This window comes from Mercenaria mercenaria, chromosome 8, assembly GCF_021730395.1.
Source record: "Mercenaria mercenaria strain notata chromosome 8, MADL_Memer_1, whole genome shotgun sequence".
NCBI classification, from domain to species: Eukaryota; Metazoa; Mollusca; class Bivalvia; order Venerida; family Veneridae; genus Mercenaria; species Mercenaria mercenaria.
In genome coordinates this window covers 81,712,264-81,729,530 of record NC_069368.1, presented here as the reverse complement: position 1 = coordinate 81,729,530, position 17,267 = coordinate 81,712,264, and the positions used below count along the sequence as shown (strand labels likewise).

The following is a 17,267-nucleotide window of genomic DNA, read 5'->3' as shown; positions in this document are numbered from 1 at the left end:
AGTTCAAATGTAGAGCGAATTGTTTATAATTTTATTCATCGCTTCCATTTGAAGTGGGAGGTAAGGTTCTTACTGTAGCTTCCCACCTGGTCAAGATACAGATAAAATATAACATCGATTTTCCTTCTAATTACCTTATGTTTCATATCTCTTAACAAAATTATGATGTTGCTATATATCATGTTTAAGAAGTAAACGGGAAATACGGGAAATAGTTTTTAATTCATTCATTTTCTCATCTAGCAAGATATTGACAAATTTTTTACTGGCTGTGATTCGTACGAAATATAACAGAAATACAGCCTAAGTTTGTAACAATTTTTGTGCATTGTTATTTTATCAATAGTTGATAAACTAGATTAATTTGTAAATAACGTAATTTCTAATTCATCGGAATTAAATCAGCTCCGGGGCGATATCTGTTTCTTCGAACCATTTTTTTTTTATTTTGCGCAATTATGCCATTTTCATAGTGTTATTAATGGCTCCTTAAATATGGATTTATGAATTTACAGATTAACGTCTGCTACTTAGTTTTAACAATATGTGACTAGTAGAGTGCTAGGACCTACAAAGTGTGCTACAAACACTTTATACGAGTGGCAAGGCACTTCCATATTTCATATTTGCTTTTTTTTTTGTAAATACGGTGATGAGATTCAAAGATTTTATATTTATAAATATATGAAATTCTAGTTACCAATGGTTAAACGACACAAATTGCAAAGACGGTTTTTTAAAGCTTAAATAACTGTTCTTGTATTAGCGTCAAAGTGTATTTCGCTGTAAAGTGCAGTTTGTGTCGTTTAGCCATCAGTAATTCTATGATTACTTTAAGTATTAAAAAACAAGGAAGAATAGACTAGCGGTTTTTACCACTAAAATTGCGTTTTTCTTTGAACGGAAAACAATATAGTTCGTCTTTTATAGTCGTTAACTGAAAATGGTTTATTTTCATGTCGTATGTAATTAAGTTTATACGTTGAAAAATAAGTGTAATTTCCAATACACGGCTGTTGGCTGTGTGTATTATAAGTATGAAAGTGAATATCATTTTACGGAGAATCGTTTGAAAGAAAATGAGGCCAATATTGTTTTCAAATGAAACAAAACGTAATATTACAAAATGTATGTCCGAATTATTTACACCAGATGACACACCAAGAACTTATATAGTAAACTTGCAGTTTTGTAAATTATAATGAGTCAACACGAAGCAATACTTGCTCAAACCCAAGTGTAATTTGATTATTTACTTTTATTTCGTCTGCATGACCTTTACTCTCAAAATCAATGCAATGCAATTAATTGGAAATAAAATCTGTGAAGCAGATGTTCGTACATGGCAGTACAGAATCATTAAATAACTAGGTAAGATATTTATGCTATTACAATATTACTGTACTATCTCGTGTTTTGGCATTTTGTTTGGATATTGAGCCAGGTGCACTATTAATCAGGTAAAACAATGGTATGCCTCTTGGCTGCTCGAGGCGAAACTATGGTCTGTTTCTCATACAGAATTTACAAAAGTGTCCATTAGCCAAATTGGATTGATAATGTTTTCTAAGTGCTGTTGTTAGGGTTTCTACCTAACTGGACATTTGTTCTGTTTCCAAGAAGCAAAAAAAAATGCTATGATTTATTTTAATATTTTAATAGTTAATCTAAGGAACAATAAAACGATAAACGGTGTTAACACGTTTGTGTAACAGATGAATCATTACATCTTATATAAATTTCAGTCTAATTTTGAATCATTTGTCATCAATATATTAATTAAGTGACACAAAGTGTAAATTTATTCTCGGAAATTGACCACTATAAACCGGTTTCAAAATAAAAATTCAGTCCGTTTCGGGTACCTGCTGATACAATGAGACCTAGGTATTAAAGACATTAATGCTTGATTGCTCTAAGAGATTGTGGGTTTATTGCCCTCAATGTGAATAATGGTTTTTGACCCTACAGTCCTCACTCAGATCATTATGCATTCTATGGGCATTTAACTCATGATCAAGTAGTATTAACCTCTAATTACCACTACCAAATGTATTTTTTACTCACGCCGCTTACTATAATGATACCTAACCTAACTGATGGTCTCAGCTACTATTTAACGGCTATGCTTTATGAATTTAACTGACAATCTTAGCAAAATAATAATCGCTTATAAAATAACCATGTGTCCGTCTTATTTCATTATACTCTGATTTTCACTTGATGCATTACTTGGTAAGTTACTATAATATTTATGATCGAATCAATGTTTGGTCCACATTATATATTCATGCACTTCTTTGACATTAACATATGAACTCTCTCCTATGTTAGAAAACATGCGCACGGTTTGATCAATTGTCTAAGTCATATTCTCCATCTAGTCTTTGCCAAGATTTGAAAAAAGAAATCGAAGAGAAACAAATACACGAAATAATTAGTTCACGTAACAAGATTCCCAACTTGTTAAGTTTTCTAGGAAGATGAAAAACGCAAGCATCATTAGAAGGGTATCTGCAGGAAACTGATACAGCCAAGACTATCCATTTAAACATTAATGTACCTTCAGCAATGTTTGATTTCTGACAGAACACATTAATCAAACATGTTAATTTCAAGACAATCTCCTAGAGCCAGAAACTAGTAAGGTGACTTCGTCTGAACTTGTCTGTTACTGCAGCCGTATATGCATCATATTTGCATTAAATCATAACCTTTATTAACGCGTTGATGTAAATATAATAATGGGGCTTTTCGAAAAGCCCAGTCAATCTGATAATTTGCAAGGTTCGTGGCATATCTCCCTATAATGACACCTGTTGCTGAGTCACTGTGGCTCTATATTTTCATTTATCTCCTTTTTGCTTTTATGAAGATTATGCAAACAAGATCGATTATGCTAACATCAGTAAGGCGTGAGAAATAATGTCTTGTTTCTTGCAACATTTCTGTTGTTGACTTTTCACGAATCTTGTTTCTTTATAAAGTCAAATGTTTCTGGAATAAAACAAGCAGATCGATGACAAACACGTAGACATTGTTCACATTTATATCAATTTCCTGATGCTCCAGACGATTACCAATCAACTTCAGTGCAATATCTTGCTAAGTAAACCTTGCAACAAATCTGTCATCTTCTGGAGCGTATCCTATTATGACAATCGCTGCTAGTAATATGAATAGGTTGTTTGCCTTTTTACCATGGAAATATTTTCTAAAAATCTGTGGATGGACTGTTTCCTTGTTCAAAGAATACAGAATAAAAAGTCGCAGCCTGGTTTTAAAATTCTAATTTTGAGATTTGACAGTACGAACGAGGTCCGTGAGGTACATTTCGATTGTTTACATATATGATTACAAGAAATAAAGAAACAGCCTTTATCTTAAATATATGACATCGCGAAAGAATGTGAAAATGGTAAAAACAAAACTATGGTCAGTTTACTCATTTAGGCGTTAAAACAAGATAACACATAACTAAGCATGTCAAATAAAATCTATAAGAAGATCTTTTGGAAGCATCAAATACAAGCAAGCAAAATGGTAGAGTCTCGGTTTGACTAAGTCTGTTCACAGGGGTATAAACATCCAAAAGTGAAACATCCAAAAATCGTCGAGTACCGGCCTAAGCGGAACACTATCGTTACATTGAATGGACACATGAACTAAAACAACACTGAGGTCAAGTAGACGCAACATACTGTTTTGAATGTGTACAGCTAGAAACACGACTCATACATTGTACGAGTTGTTATAAAACTTGCTGCCAGCCACTTTATTCAATATGAGCTCAGTTTATGTGTTTAATAAGAAAAAGCCTTTTAAAATCCATTTAATAGATCCGCATTACTTACTGAGTTTCTCAGGGATTCATCTACTTTGCATTTCATCGGAAGAAGAACTTCTATGCATGTCTCACTGAATTTGATCACCGCCAGTCCATTACTTCTAGAAAGGATTGTCTTCAGTTTTATTAATTGTCCTACTTTTTAGATTTACTAAAATCCGGCTGAGAAAAAGTCGCCATATGACCTATGCGACGTTACATCCAAAAAAAAAATTAGTGAATAAAGTATTTTTATCTAGTAAAATGTCCGTTATAATTTAATAACGGACGGAGTTATATGATGACCAGTCAGTCTTTAGAGAAATTCAACTTCTTTTGTTTCTATAATTCATTCGTTCAATATTATGTTCTCTGGAGATTTTAGATATATAAGAAAAAATGACTGTTTATGCAGATTTGATAAATAGAAATCTGTTTGACAGTTTACATACCTAAATTTGTTATGATACACATTGTGTAAAGTAAGCAATAACTTTATTAACTTTTACTTTTCATTTGGATTTACCGCTTATTTTTTCAGTTGTAAAAACAATATAATTTTCAGAAATGTTGACGTTTTCAGTGATTTCATTAGGCATTTGTACAGGATCTACTTCGCAATCGTTAAATTCTGGCCAAAAACGAATTTACCTGTGTTACAGTCATGTGCTTACTCTTTAAAAAATCAAAATAATTTGATTTGAAATGCTGTATGTGAAACATCTACACCTTTACTTTTAACTTTGTCGTATACAAGCCTCATGAAATAGGTCAAATTGTTTACGATTAGTTGCAGGGCGGCGATGACTATGACATGACTTAGTTTACAAGTATCGACATGTATAATCCGTCAAAGAAAACACATTGCAACTTTAAATAATTTATAAATTTGATAACTGAATGTGTTATATGATATACTGTGCGATAATATCTTTATTCCCTGTGCAAAATAGAACTGGAAAAAAGCTAAGTCATACGGATGTCCTTTATTATTTATGTTTTGACAGGCTTACTGAGATATTAGATGCAACAACGATATCAAATGTTTGACGTCGTGGGAGTGAAATTAATCCATTACATAACTTTAATAATCACACAGTCATCAAACATAGGAGAAGTTTGTCGGGACTTGGCCTGTAATAAGTAATGTAAGAAGAAATGGGAAACCCTAACATATTATTAAAAGAACATTACATTTGTATGTTTCCACATTGAATTTATTAAGTTTATAAACCGCTTAGTATATTATTATTTAATTCAACTCAATTAATTAATTCAGTGTGAACAGACATTCATGTAGTACTCACTTTTTAAAGAAAAACATAATATATATTTTATATCAATTTTTTTTCAATTCAAAAGATTATTAGCAAAAACATATACATGTTTTTTGCCATTTACAACATATATACATGTACAATGACGATTCAATATTTAAAGAAAAGTATGATAAATATATCGTAGCAAATTATACAGAATACAATGAAATTAATCATTAATCTAACAGTTTTTGTAAAAGATTACTTCAAAAGAGAGTATAAGTTTTACTTTACCCTTGGTTAATCTTTTCAGTTGAAAAGGTTAATGTCTTCCTCCTCGTTAAATTCAAATAAAAAAAGTAGAGATTTTGATAGTTATGGAAGTTATTTATTAGTGAATGACCCTCCGATTTTTTCTCCGATCAGCAAACAATTTGTCAAATGTTCATTTCAATGTTTTAAACCGGATCTTTGTAAATTTCGACATGAATTCTTAATCTGATATCGTTTATAATAGTTCAACCTTACCCCTTATGTCTTCACATTTTTTAAAGCAATATCATTTTCAAGGTGAGCAATATCTAAGTAATATTCTACATCAATTTTATACAACTATCGGTATTAATATTGTTGTTTTTTAATCTGTCTAGTCTATTTTTATAATTTCAGACTTGTACAATATCTTCTCGTTATCTCCTATTTTCCTTGTGAATGAAGGCTTTGTTTCAGGTCAAAATACTTTAGAGTAGAAATATCTTGCTTGTTACCTAATGATGTAAGTATTCTTAAATATGACTTCTGTTTAAATCGTTGTCTTTAAAGTCTGTTATTTTCACGGATTTTGTACGAAATCAGTATAATTATCATTTTGCTAAATCTAATGTATCATTTGACACGATAAATGTCGTTTGTTTTTGTCATGCTGGTTGGTTATTTTTGTATAGATAACAATCGTTAATTAATTTAGGTTCATTTGTTATCAATAACTTTATTTAGCTCATATGATCAGATATGTATCGTATCGCTAATCTTAAATAATTAAGCAAGACTTTGTCTTTCTTATCATCTGTTCTTTTAAGTTGTTTGGATAAACAATACTATCTGCTCAATCGTCTACACGATACTTAGGCTGGTCATTTTAGCTTTTGGGGATGAACTAATTCGAACATATAATCGCCCTAACTGCACGTGCCTACATAGCATTCCATATTACCCTTTCTGAAATGTTGATATATCTGACATAACAGTTATATGGTACGCTTGGAAGCCATCTGAAATGTCAGTGTAGAGTGCAGTCGATTAATGTGTGACGGAGTCATTTTCAAATTCTCAAATTCTTTTTTGATGTTATATCTTAATCTACTCTACATACCACCTTTCTGTTTTTATTGATTTCAAGAAAGGTATTTATTAGATTTTTGAGAATATTAAAGTTTAACTTTGACCAAACGGAACTGTTTATTTGTTTCATGTAAGAACTATCAAAACGCAAATAAATTGAACGAAAGCTTTGCACAGAATACTTACTACCCTGATTATCAGATTGAGAATAATTTAATTGTATTACCATAGCTGTAAAATGATGAAAAGCTCGCTATTTGTATAATATGGTGGTCTGTTTATGTGTGGTCCGTGTGTGCTGTTCCTAATGAATTTGGCCTTAGACCATTGTACACTCATGTGTCCAAAATGTCTTATTTGTTTTCTTTTTTAAGGCAAAGTCGCATTTCCAGCAGTCAATACGCAACAGTATAAATAGCCCTACTTTAAATCAAATTAAATTAAATCAAAATATCTACCATTTGTAACCATCAGATCTTACATTTTCACGAGTTGTGCATCTGGTGTTAAAGATGTTCCGATTTTTTATCCTGCTCTTAGATCTGATAGAACTACGGTGGTTGATTATATAAATTAGCTCAATTGAATAAATCATCTCGATTAAAAGGTCATAAAATTCCGTGCATGAACTGTGTAAAAAAAATAGAAATTCTCTGAAATCTGTGCAAAAACTACATGGATTGTTAACTTTTATGGCTCAATTTCTGAAACCGCTATTTCTTAGAAATGTTATTAGGTTATTAGAGAGAAACAGAAACTTTAGTAAAGCTTTCATACCGTTTTATAATAGTATTACAGTTGTGTTACAGCGCATAGCTAGCCTAACCATTATTTCCTAGCTTCTCTAACAGTATAACATGTTCCCTGCAAATAACTACCATTTAATTCAGATGATCAAAGGTGGTAGATGAATTATTTCAGACAGTTTGCCTTCTATTAGATCGCCACGGAGAACATTCGTTTCGCCCATGACCGAACTACCAACCCCACGATCCATAGATCTGCGCTCTACCTATTGAGCTAAGCAATGGTCTTTCAAAACTTTGAGCAACCCTGGCTGAACGGAGTTCTATGCTTGGCGGTAACATTAATGATTAATCTGCCATGAAACAATTGATTGAGAGATTGTAATGAAGATATGAAAAGACAATTTGTGTACTCTCATGGGTCAATTTATCGATATAATAACTAGGACATCATAAAGCCTCCCTAATCTACAATCGTTAATAAAAGTAGTTTATCTTTCTGCCATCGTCCTTATATTTTTCTATGAATATCTCCAGTTAATATGTAGGTCATATCATATGCGTAATAAACAAGGTTTCAGAGTAACTTATTTTATTATTTATACAAATCAGTAAGCTCTCTACAGTGTTTCATTTTTTTTCCAAGTTTTCTAACCAGGAGATAACATATTAAACAACCAAACAAGACAACCTATTCTTTATAGTTTCGATTTTTATACCTTAATCAAAAATAGATAACAAGCAACATCTGTTACAACGTCCACTTTACCGTGACAAGAGTCAAATTCTCTTTGGACAACGTGATTTGCTCCTACAGGCATGCTTATAATTAAAATGCACATTGTCTTTAAAGAAAAGGTTAAAACCTCTTTGTGACTTTTAAACATTGAAAATTTGTATTTATAAATAATTTCATATTATACCATTTTCTACAAGTGTATCAAACGCTATTTAATTTACTCGTAGTACAAGAACTTTTAAATTTTGGAAATCTGTATTTATAAATAATTTCATTTTATGGCATTTTCTACAAGTATATTAAACGCTAATTAATTAACTCGTAGTACAAGCACACCTAGTTCATTAAGCATGCCTTACTGACAAAAGTGCGCTGTAACTATTTAAGAGGAATAACATTAAATTTCAATGCGAAAAAAAAGAGAAACAGAATTTTTAAAAAGTACTCACTTAAGAATGATCCTATTACATTACTCCTTTGACCGTTTTCACGAGAGATTTTTTACTAGAATCGTAGAACATTTTATCATTTACAGGCAGATCTATATAATGACGTCTTTAAACATCAATTTATTAGTTGGTTTATCAGCGACTGATAGTTTTTGACTGCTTGTTCTTTTAAGTTTGCCAATGTTTTTTCTTGCTGTTAACGCCAGTTCAGCAATAATCCTTTGTTCTCAGATAATAATAGTTTTAATGCGTCGCAAATTTGCTTGATATAGACACAACGTTAATCTTAGTTGAAGAAATTGCCGAGTTAACGTTTTTAAAATGAAATTACTTATTACTTTCAATTATTGCTTATCTTATATACTAAATAATCCAAACGTTTTGTTTCCAAAATTATGTGGCTGACTTTGATAACAAGTAGCTTTTTAAACAAGTTTTAAAAAACAGCCAGGAAAAAAATGAACTTGGATAGTGACCTGCCAAATAGTTGTATGATATTGCTATAAACGCTGTTCCACGTTTTGCTACCATCTGTAAACTTCCTATTAACTAAATTAGTTTTTTATTGGCTGCTGATACCACATGGGCTGTAAAGAACATTCTAGAGATAATTTTTACTTATATCGCCATTATTGAAATGAATGCAATTCATAATTACTTCTTGTAATATTAGAGAAAGGTTGGGTTTACAAACATATCATAACAAAATCGGTTTAACTGATAAAAAATGTCTGCCTCGTTTGTTGCCGCATAGAACAGGTGTTTTATTTCATAACTATAGAACTACTTCTCTTATTCGTACTGAAAAGATATTGTCCTAGTACCATTGACTCTTTGGGAGTGTGTACATGGGGTGGAGGTGGAGGGTCTACTGAACTTCGACGAGAAAAAAATACACCTGGCACCCTTAATTAAAACAAGTAATAAATATATTCAACAAAATAAATCCATCAAACTGTGTACCTTCTATATGAATTAAATGACAAGAGACCGATTTTTTCCACAAGGAATTCATAAAGATAAAATGCATTTCCCGCTTTTGTAATACTGAAACGCTTATGATTTCTTTTTATGATACTATAAAACGCACATTAAAGTGTCTCCTTAATTTTTTTAGCTTGGACATGGAAACAATCTATGAAACTTTTTATTTTTATTTGCTTTTCATTAACTGCTGAAATCGGTACATGTATTTCAAGTGCTTTTGCCCATAGTGGACTGCTCAGTTCAGCACTTCTTGATAAAAATGCATTTCATCATGATTATGTTTATTTTTAGTGCAAAACATCTAAACAAATGATTCATTGTAGCCCTGTACACATTTAATTTCATATGGTAGCGTTCAGCTGAATTCAAACAAATCAGAACAGAACGGTTAAGTCCAGATGCCTTTTACTGCATGAAAAATCTTTAGTTCGTCTTTATATTAATTTTATTGAAATAGAAAAGATACTGCTTATTGTATTTTGAAGGATAAAATTACGTTATACTGAAATCGTGAGCAAAATATGTTCGATATTAAGAACAAAAACATACCTCCTAGCTGAAATTAAAACATCCTGAATTTTTCAAAACTTTATATCATTCGCTTAGGAAGTATTTCCACCGAGTTAAATACAGTACCAAAAGTATTTATCAATTGCTTAACAGCAATTAAATAGCATATGTTCCCAATATTTACGTAGTTTGATAGATATTATGTCTATATTATTTTTCTTTTTAATGTTTACTAAAATTACCCCGTTCTGTAACCGGATACATAAAATGGCAGTACCCTTTTTACACTTCGGTAGTATTTTGGTTCCATGTGTTGGGATTGAATAGACAACTGTCGCGGATCAATCTTTTAATGGCATAATTTGAAATAAGAGAAGTACTTTTTTGTATCTCAATTAAATCAAAATGAAATAATTGATAACATTGTATATCAAGTAAATAATATTTTTGTTGTGCTTCCTTTTTCACGGGGATTTGGAGTTGTTTTGAAGAAAAGACTAGTGAATTATTTATAAAATTGTTGAACATTATAAAGTTATAACAAAATGATGTTTATCCATCGGATTTATGACTCGTATTTTCGAGTAATTGTGTTTTAGCCTTTTCTAGTTTATTTTAATCAAACGAAATGGTCAGATTGAATTGTACAAAAGAAATGCTGGGCACTTACTCGACGGACAGCACGGCTAAAAGCTAATCAGATTTCACCTAATGAAAATCTATGAATAGTACAAACATACTCTCATATATATTCAGTATTTAAGTTTTTGATACACGGACATATGAGTTGCTACTATATAAACTAGCTGAGATCTATTAAATTTTGACATTTTTTATGTGAGAACGGTATTTCCTTTGTCAACTTTTTATGAAATATTTCTAGAAATTCAAACACCTGTGTGTAGTAATTATTCCACAGTAATGAAATACTCTCAATACAAAAACAATGTTCTGATTGACAAGCCCCTCTGTCAAAGTGCAACTTGTTAAGGTTTAACAAGGTACAGTACCGATGTCATACATTATAAACTTTAGTGAAATGTTGGGTACATATTAATGTTCACCTTAAATTCACCATAAATAATAAAGATTAACTATTGCATAACGCCGCCTTTTTGCCGAATCCCTAAAGTAATAATTCTGTTCGCCGGAGCGTCCGTCTGTCTATCTGACTGTATGTCCTTGTCGACAGGTTTTTCGTTCCATTATTTTACTAGAATATATTTTCACAAATAGCGGGCGGCACATTATTTATCCTCTTATCTTCAAGGTCAGATGCACATAGTTTCCTGATTTAATTCCGAGAGTGAGAATAAATTCCATCTGAAAGGTCAAGGTGATTAGGTGTCAAATGAATTTTGAGAACGAGCCGTATTGTTTTACACGATGACTTCAGCTGAAATTGGTACTTAACCCTTACCCTGCTATATTTCTATAATGAACTTGTCCATCTTTCAATTTGGACAGTACCATTAACTGTTAAAAGGGGTGCTTACCAAAAATGCTTACCAAAAAGATACTGACTGGATGGTGAACAGTGCAGATCTTGATCAGACTGCACGGATGTGATAGCTAATCATAATCTACACTGGTCGCAATGGTACTTTACCTTATAGCACTCTTCTTTACAATGAATTTTTCAGCTTTTATAGAAAATTAATATCAATGTAAGATGTCATTATCTTTACTGCAAAACATATCGACTCCAAAGGAAACTGTTATGTAACGTACTGAAACTTGGTGAAGGAACTGGTGCGAAAGAAGGAATCTTTGATAGACACTAGATCATACAAATTAACTTGTTACCCATCAAGGCTGATTTCTTGTCCAGTCATTTTATTTCCAATAACAATTACATGCTGGTAGAATCTGGAACCGTGTTAAAAACAACTCAGAAATATCTTTGCAAACATACAGAAAGATTCTGCCAAAGGTTTACGAACAGGTTTGTATTTTAAGAGTTCGAATGTACACCCGTTCGCACAATATATAAAAATAGTGGTCCAGCAGTTGCCCGGCCGCAGTAATGGCTTCCAACTTTATTCAGAGCTTATGAAGAACGTTCATCGATTTACATATATAGTAAGTCACGCTTGTTTTTAAAATCAAAACAATAAGTAAGAACGCATAACCTTTCGAATTTAAGTGTCCATCCTTCATACATATATAACTCACTATAAGTCTACAATATATAAATGTTTGTAAAACATGACGTTGGTGTACAATAATCATGACTAGGCCAGACAGTCAACGATTTCTTCAAATACAGTTTGGATTTATGATTTTCAGACATGCCGTGAAAATATTACCACTTGCTGAAAGATGGAACTCTGTGGTTTATTCTGTAGAAAATTGCAGTGCTTACAGTTTTATGTCACATAATAAATTGTGTCTGACTGAAAGCTTAGCAGAATACCTAAGTTTCACATTTTCTTCCAGCTTTTATCTGTCTGCGAGAAATGACGATCCTGTCATAGGCCTGATCTAATATGATATTTAAACTGTAGTGCTGACACTCAAAACTTAAGTGTATGTTAAAAGTAGAGAAAAAAGAAATCAAATACAAGTTGCTTGCTGTCACGCGCATTTTTGCCAGTTTTGCACCCTCGTTACAAACTTCCCTTTATGCAAATCATAGTGCATAATAATAGTAATAATAAATACTATTATTATCATCATTATTATTATAAAAATCCTGATGATGATGATGATGATGATCATCATCATCATCATGGTGATGATCGTCATAATAATGATGATAATAATAATACTACTACTACTACTACTACTACTACTACTACTACTACTACTAATAATAATAATAATAATAATAATAATAATAATAATAATAATGATGATAATGATAATACAATGATAATAACTTTAATGAACGAGGATAACATACTCGGCTATAGTCAGTGTTACACACGATCCTCTATCATATCGATTTGTAAATGTAATATAGGACATTAATTAAAGTAATGTATTAAACTAGCACTCAGTGGTATATACAGTATGTAGTAGTATGGAACGATTTTAATTTCTAGGCAACATCAGAAGCTAAAAGTATGTACAAGTGTGTTATGTATGTGTCCGTTTTTGTTTTAAGTAATTTCTCTAACTTTACAATTCGTCCCAGAAATTAATACATTACATTACCTAACTTTAGTTTCAGCCTTTGTTGCCTAATGTTCAAATTTTAGGTGGCAAACGCGAGAAAAAAGCCAATACTGTCACAGAAAATGAAACACTCTCTCCAATTACATGGAAAAGGCTGTCTGCAATATTGCTTAAGTGTATTGCTCAACATCTACTGTGCCCTATAAAGATTAATGTGATGTAGCATTTATATTGCCTTTTGTAAAACAGATTATTTCAGCAGAGAAAATTAGTAAACCTTACTTATCAAAGATATCTTAGCGAGATATTTTTGACTTCCCAAAACATTTTACACATGTGCGTGCTCAAAGGTTTAACTATGTTTGACTTATCTATTATAATGAAGAATATCATTCCAACAGTAACTTGACGGCCTATACAGAGGAAATATGACACGGATCCATTACAAAGAGAGCAACAAAATGCTATAAGTCAACCCACACAAATATGTTTGAACAAATTAATTAGTGTCTGAAATAATCATCAAATATTATATCCTTTATTATCTTTTTCCGCAGGTCGGCATCGTCTTACATATAATATGCATTCTGTAACGTCATTTTACCGTATTTAACAACACTCCCTGAATTAATATGTTTTATAACTTCAACTGCAAATATATCTAGAATAGTTTTTAAAACAAAGTTTAATCACTCTCTTACCCCTGGTATTAACTCAGCTTAATACAATAAACACTGTACATAATGCTAAATTCAGTCAATAGAATCATATTTCATTATTTGTTCAAGATATGAACACAATTCATAGTTGTAATACATGTGCGAACACTATTAGGGAACTATTATTGATATAATTACTATATAGTTTCAATATTATATGTTCTATATTTTGTATTTTTGCATAAAATTTCTGGATTCTATTCGGTCGACAAAGTATCTAACGAATGTCTTTAATTATCATTGGCAGTTTCGATGACTATGAAAGAATGTAGTCTCATCCATTGTCCATTCAGTCTTGTCTTGTTTTGCCCCTATATTTTGAAAGGATGAGCTACGCCATGCATTTAACCTAAACAATGTCTAAATCAAATACACCTGGAAAATGCCTCTGACTGGCAAAATCGACAAAACTGAACACAGAAACTCCAATTAGAATAAATTGAAAACTACCTATCTTCTAGCAACTGTGCATCAGCATGATAACGGTATTTATCAAGTACAATTATCGAATGCACCTTGGTCAAATGACAGATATCTAGCTTTGTTTTGGAAGCACACATGATAAACTCACCAAAAATCAGAAGTCTTTATATAATTAGTATTGGTGTTTTTCTCATTTGTATTTGTATCAGATAAGAGTTCGCCTTTTTAATTAAGTTATTTTTTACATTTGAGCCGCACCATGAGAAAGCCAACATAGACCAATTTCTTCCAGTCAAATTCCTCATTAAAAGTTTTTGCGATAGAATCATAGCAATTTACCACGGGGAATTTACCACGGGTTTCTCATGAACGAATTACGGTGTTCCGTTTGGACAATCGTGACTTTTTATTGAATCCTAAACCGCGATGTACGATGGTACGATGACGAAAACGCGATGGTGCGATGGCACGATGATGAAACAACGATGGTACGATGTTGAAAATGTGATGGCACGATGATGAAATCGCGATGTTGCGATGGTACGATGGTGAAATGTCGATGTAACATCGCGTTTTCATCATCGTACCATCGCGTTTTCACCATCGTATCATCGTACCATCGCGTTTTCATCATCGTACAATCGCGTTTTCAGCATCGTGCCATCGCGTTTTCATCATCGTACCATCGCATTATCACCATCGTACCATCGCGTTTTCACCATCGTGTCATCGTGTTTTTACCATCGTACCATCGCGTTATCGCCATCGTACCATCGCATTATCACCATCGTACCATCGCCTTCCGGTGGTCATGCGCAGTGGTACAGTATATGTGTCAGTAATACAGGCTTGATAAATCTCATTTTCAGATTGCACTATGTACCTTCTACATCCTAACAAGAATAACTATTACATCCAGCTTTTTATTTACTTTCATGCATACATAAATTCGTGGCCTTGAAGATTTTACACAGTTTTAATGAGTTGAGCAGTGAATATTTTGATAAACATTTTGCAAAACAGCAGAATCTAAATGGTAAATTTCTTCTCATAAAATACATTGAGATACATTCATCTATTGTTGACAAAAAAATCAAGTGTACGGAACTACGCATTTCTAACCGGAAGGCGATGGTACGATGGTGAAAACGCGATGTTACGATGGTGAAACCGCGATGGTACGATGGTGATAACGCGATGGCACGATGGTGAAAACGCAATGGTACGATGGTGATAACGCGATGGCACGATGGTGAAAACGCGATGGTACGATGATGAAAACGCGATGGCACGATGGTGAAAACGCGATGGTACGATGGTGAAACCGCGATGGTACGATGGTGATAACGCGATGGTACGATGGTGAAAACGCGATGGTACGATGGTGATAACGCGATGGCACGATGGTGAAAACGCAATGGTACGATGGTGATAACGCGATGGTACGATGATGAAAACGCGATGGTACGATAATGAAAACGCGATGGCACGATGGTGCGATGGTCAAAACGCGATGGTACGATGATGAAAACGCGATATTACATCGACATTTCACCATCGTACCATCGCACCATCGCGATTTCATCATTGTGCCATCGCGTTTTCACCATCGTACCATCGTTGTTTCATCATCGTGCCATCGCGTTTTTGTCATCGTACCATCGTGCATCGCGGTTTAGTTTTAAATAAAAAGTCACGATTGTCCAAACGGAACACCGTAACAAATACCTAATTTCAAAGCGACAAATACGAGCCAGGAACAATTATGTAAACAAGTTGAAAATCACAATTTTCTTAAGAACATTTATATCCAACTGGTCTTTAAACTTCAGAAATCACTCAGGTAAGGGACATACTTTAGTTAAATTATTCAATCGTGATAACATACTGTCAATAGCTTTGTCACACTAGTGGCGGTCAAAATTCTTAAAATGTTTCCCAGAACTAAAATATGCAGACGTTTTAAGTGCACAATATACAACCTGCTCAAGAGCTTAAGCCATTTAGTTTACAAAAGGTTAGCATTTCACTTCTTAGAGAGAGTTAAAGCTACCAATTAATCGTAATATCTCCTGCAATATTACCAATCTCGCATCGTGTTGTGATGAAATACATTATAAGGACATGTAAAAGGAGAAATACAGATTCATTAAATCTTAATGTGCATCGTCTTTACAAATATGATCGGGGAAGGTTGGAAAATAGTTTTTCCCGTCGTTTATATGACTGAAACATTGATGAAAAAAACGTAAAACCCGAACACACACACTCAGAAAAAGTTATAATAGGCAAATCGATGCAAGAAATTTCTATCAAAATCTTTGCAAAAAAACGTGATATGTTAGAGGGCATGCAAGGCAATTGAATAAATTATTTGCAAAATTAGCGCATTTCTGTTCCATGTAATTCAGATTTGTTTTATAAAATTGTGTTGAAGATAAACGGTTTACCGTCCATAGTTGAACAAAATTCCAACCTGAAAGAGATGGGCTTAAGTCCACGGTAGATGTCAAATTTATCTACCAAGAAATCCAACCTAGGGCGAATATTGCTGGAAACAATACCATATTAAGTAATTGCTTAGCACTATTTAAGTCGCAATCGGATCAGTTTTAGAACTCGGAGTACAATTTGACTACAGCATACAACAGAAACCGGTTAAACTTGGATTAAAAGTAGAAAAATGGATATGGTACTCTTTGACGTACCAGGTTTTTTTTTTTTTTTTTTTTGTTGTTGTTGTTGTTTTTTTTATAATAACATGGAAAATGTGCTAAGTGCTACTGAAACGTAACACTGTCCATCCCTGATCATATCAAGACCTTTGTCTACATCCTATCAGAATAAGTACATGTTTTCAATACTTTTTGACATAAACAATGTATGCCAGTTTTGAATGTTTTGCCTTACTCATGTTTCTAAACACTAATGAACAGCTCAAGGTCCAAAACAAAGTGTAAAATCCACAAAACTTGCTACGAGGCTTGCGTCAAATTCGGCAATAGACTTTTCTGAACCAAATCATCATGTCACAGAATTATGAAATAAACTGTAAATATTATTCTATTCATATCCGTTCTGATCTATGTACATGTATTCCAGGCCTGATGTCGGCCGAAAATTATATTTTGACAAATGAACAGTTCAA

General features: G+C 32.7%; 1 protein-coding gene across 7 annotated transcripts in view; it reads right to left on the bottom strand.

Moving 5' to 3' along the window:
• Positions 1-17,267, bottom strand: part of LOC123565989 (neuronal acetylcholine receptor subunit alpha-10-like) — a 115,528-nt gene that overhangs the window by 48,495 nt on the left and 49,766 nt on the right. The window contains exons 1-2 of one of the 7 annotated variants that reach the window (XM_045359779.2): positions 5,380-5,395; positions 3,855-3,948 (exon numbers count right to left, since the gene is read on the bottom strand). The exons of 3 other annotated variants lie outside the window; for them this stretch is intronic. The gene's annotated coding sequence lies outside the window, so the exon portion shown is untranslated. Of the gene's footprint in view, positions 1-3,854; positions 3,949-5,379; positions 5,534-8,360; positions 8,489-9,896; positions 10,067-17,267 lie in introns of those variants that run through there. 3 more of the 7 variants (XM_045359775.2, XM_053550290.1, XM_045359777.2) reach the window with 3 other exon arrangements.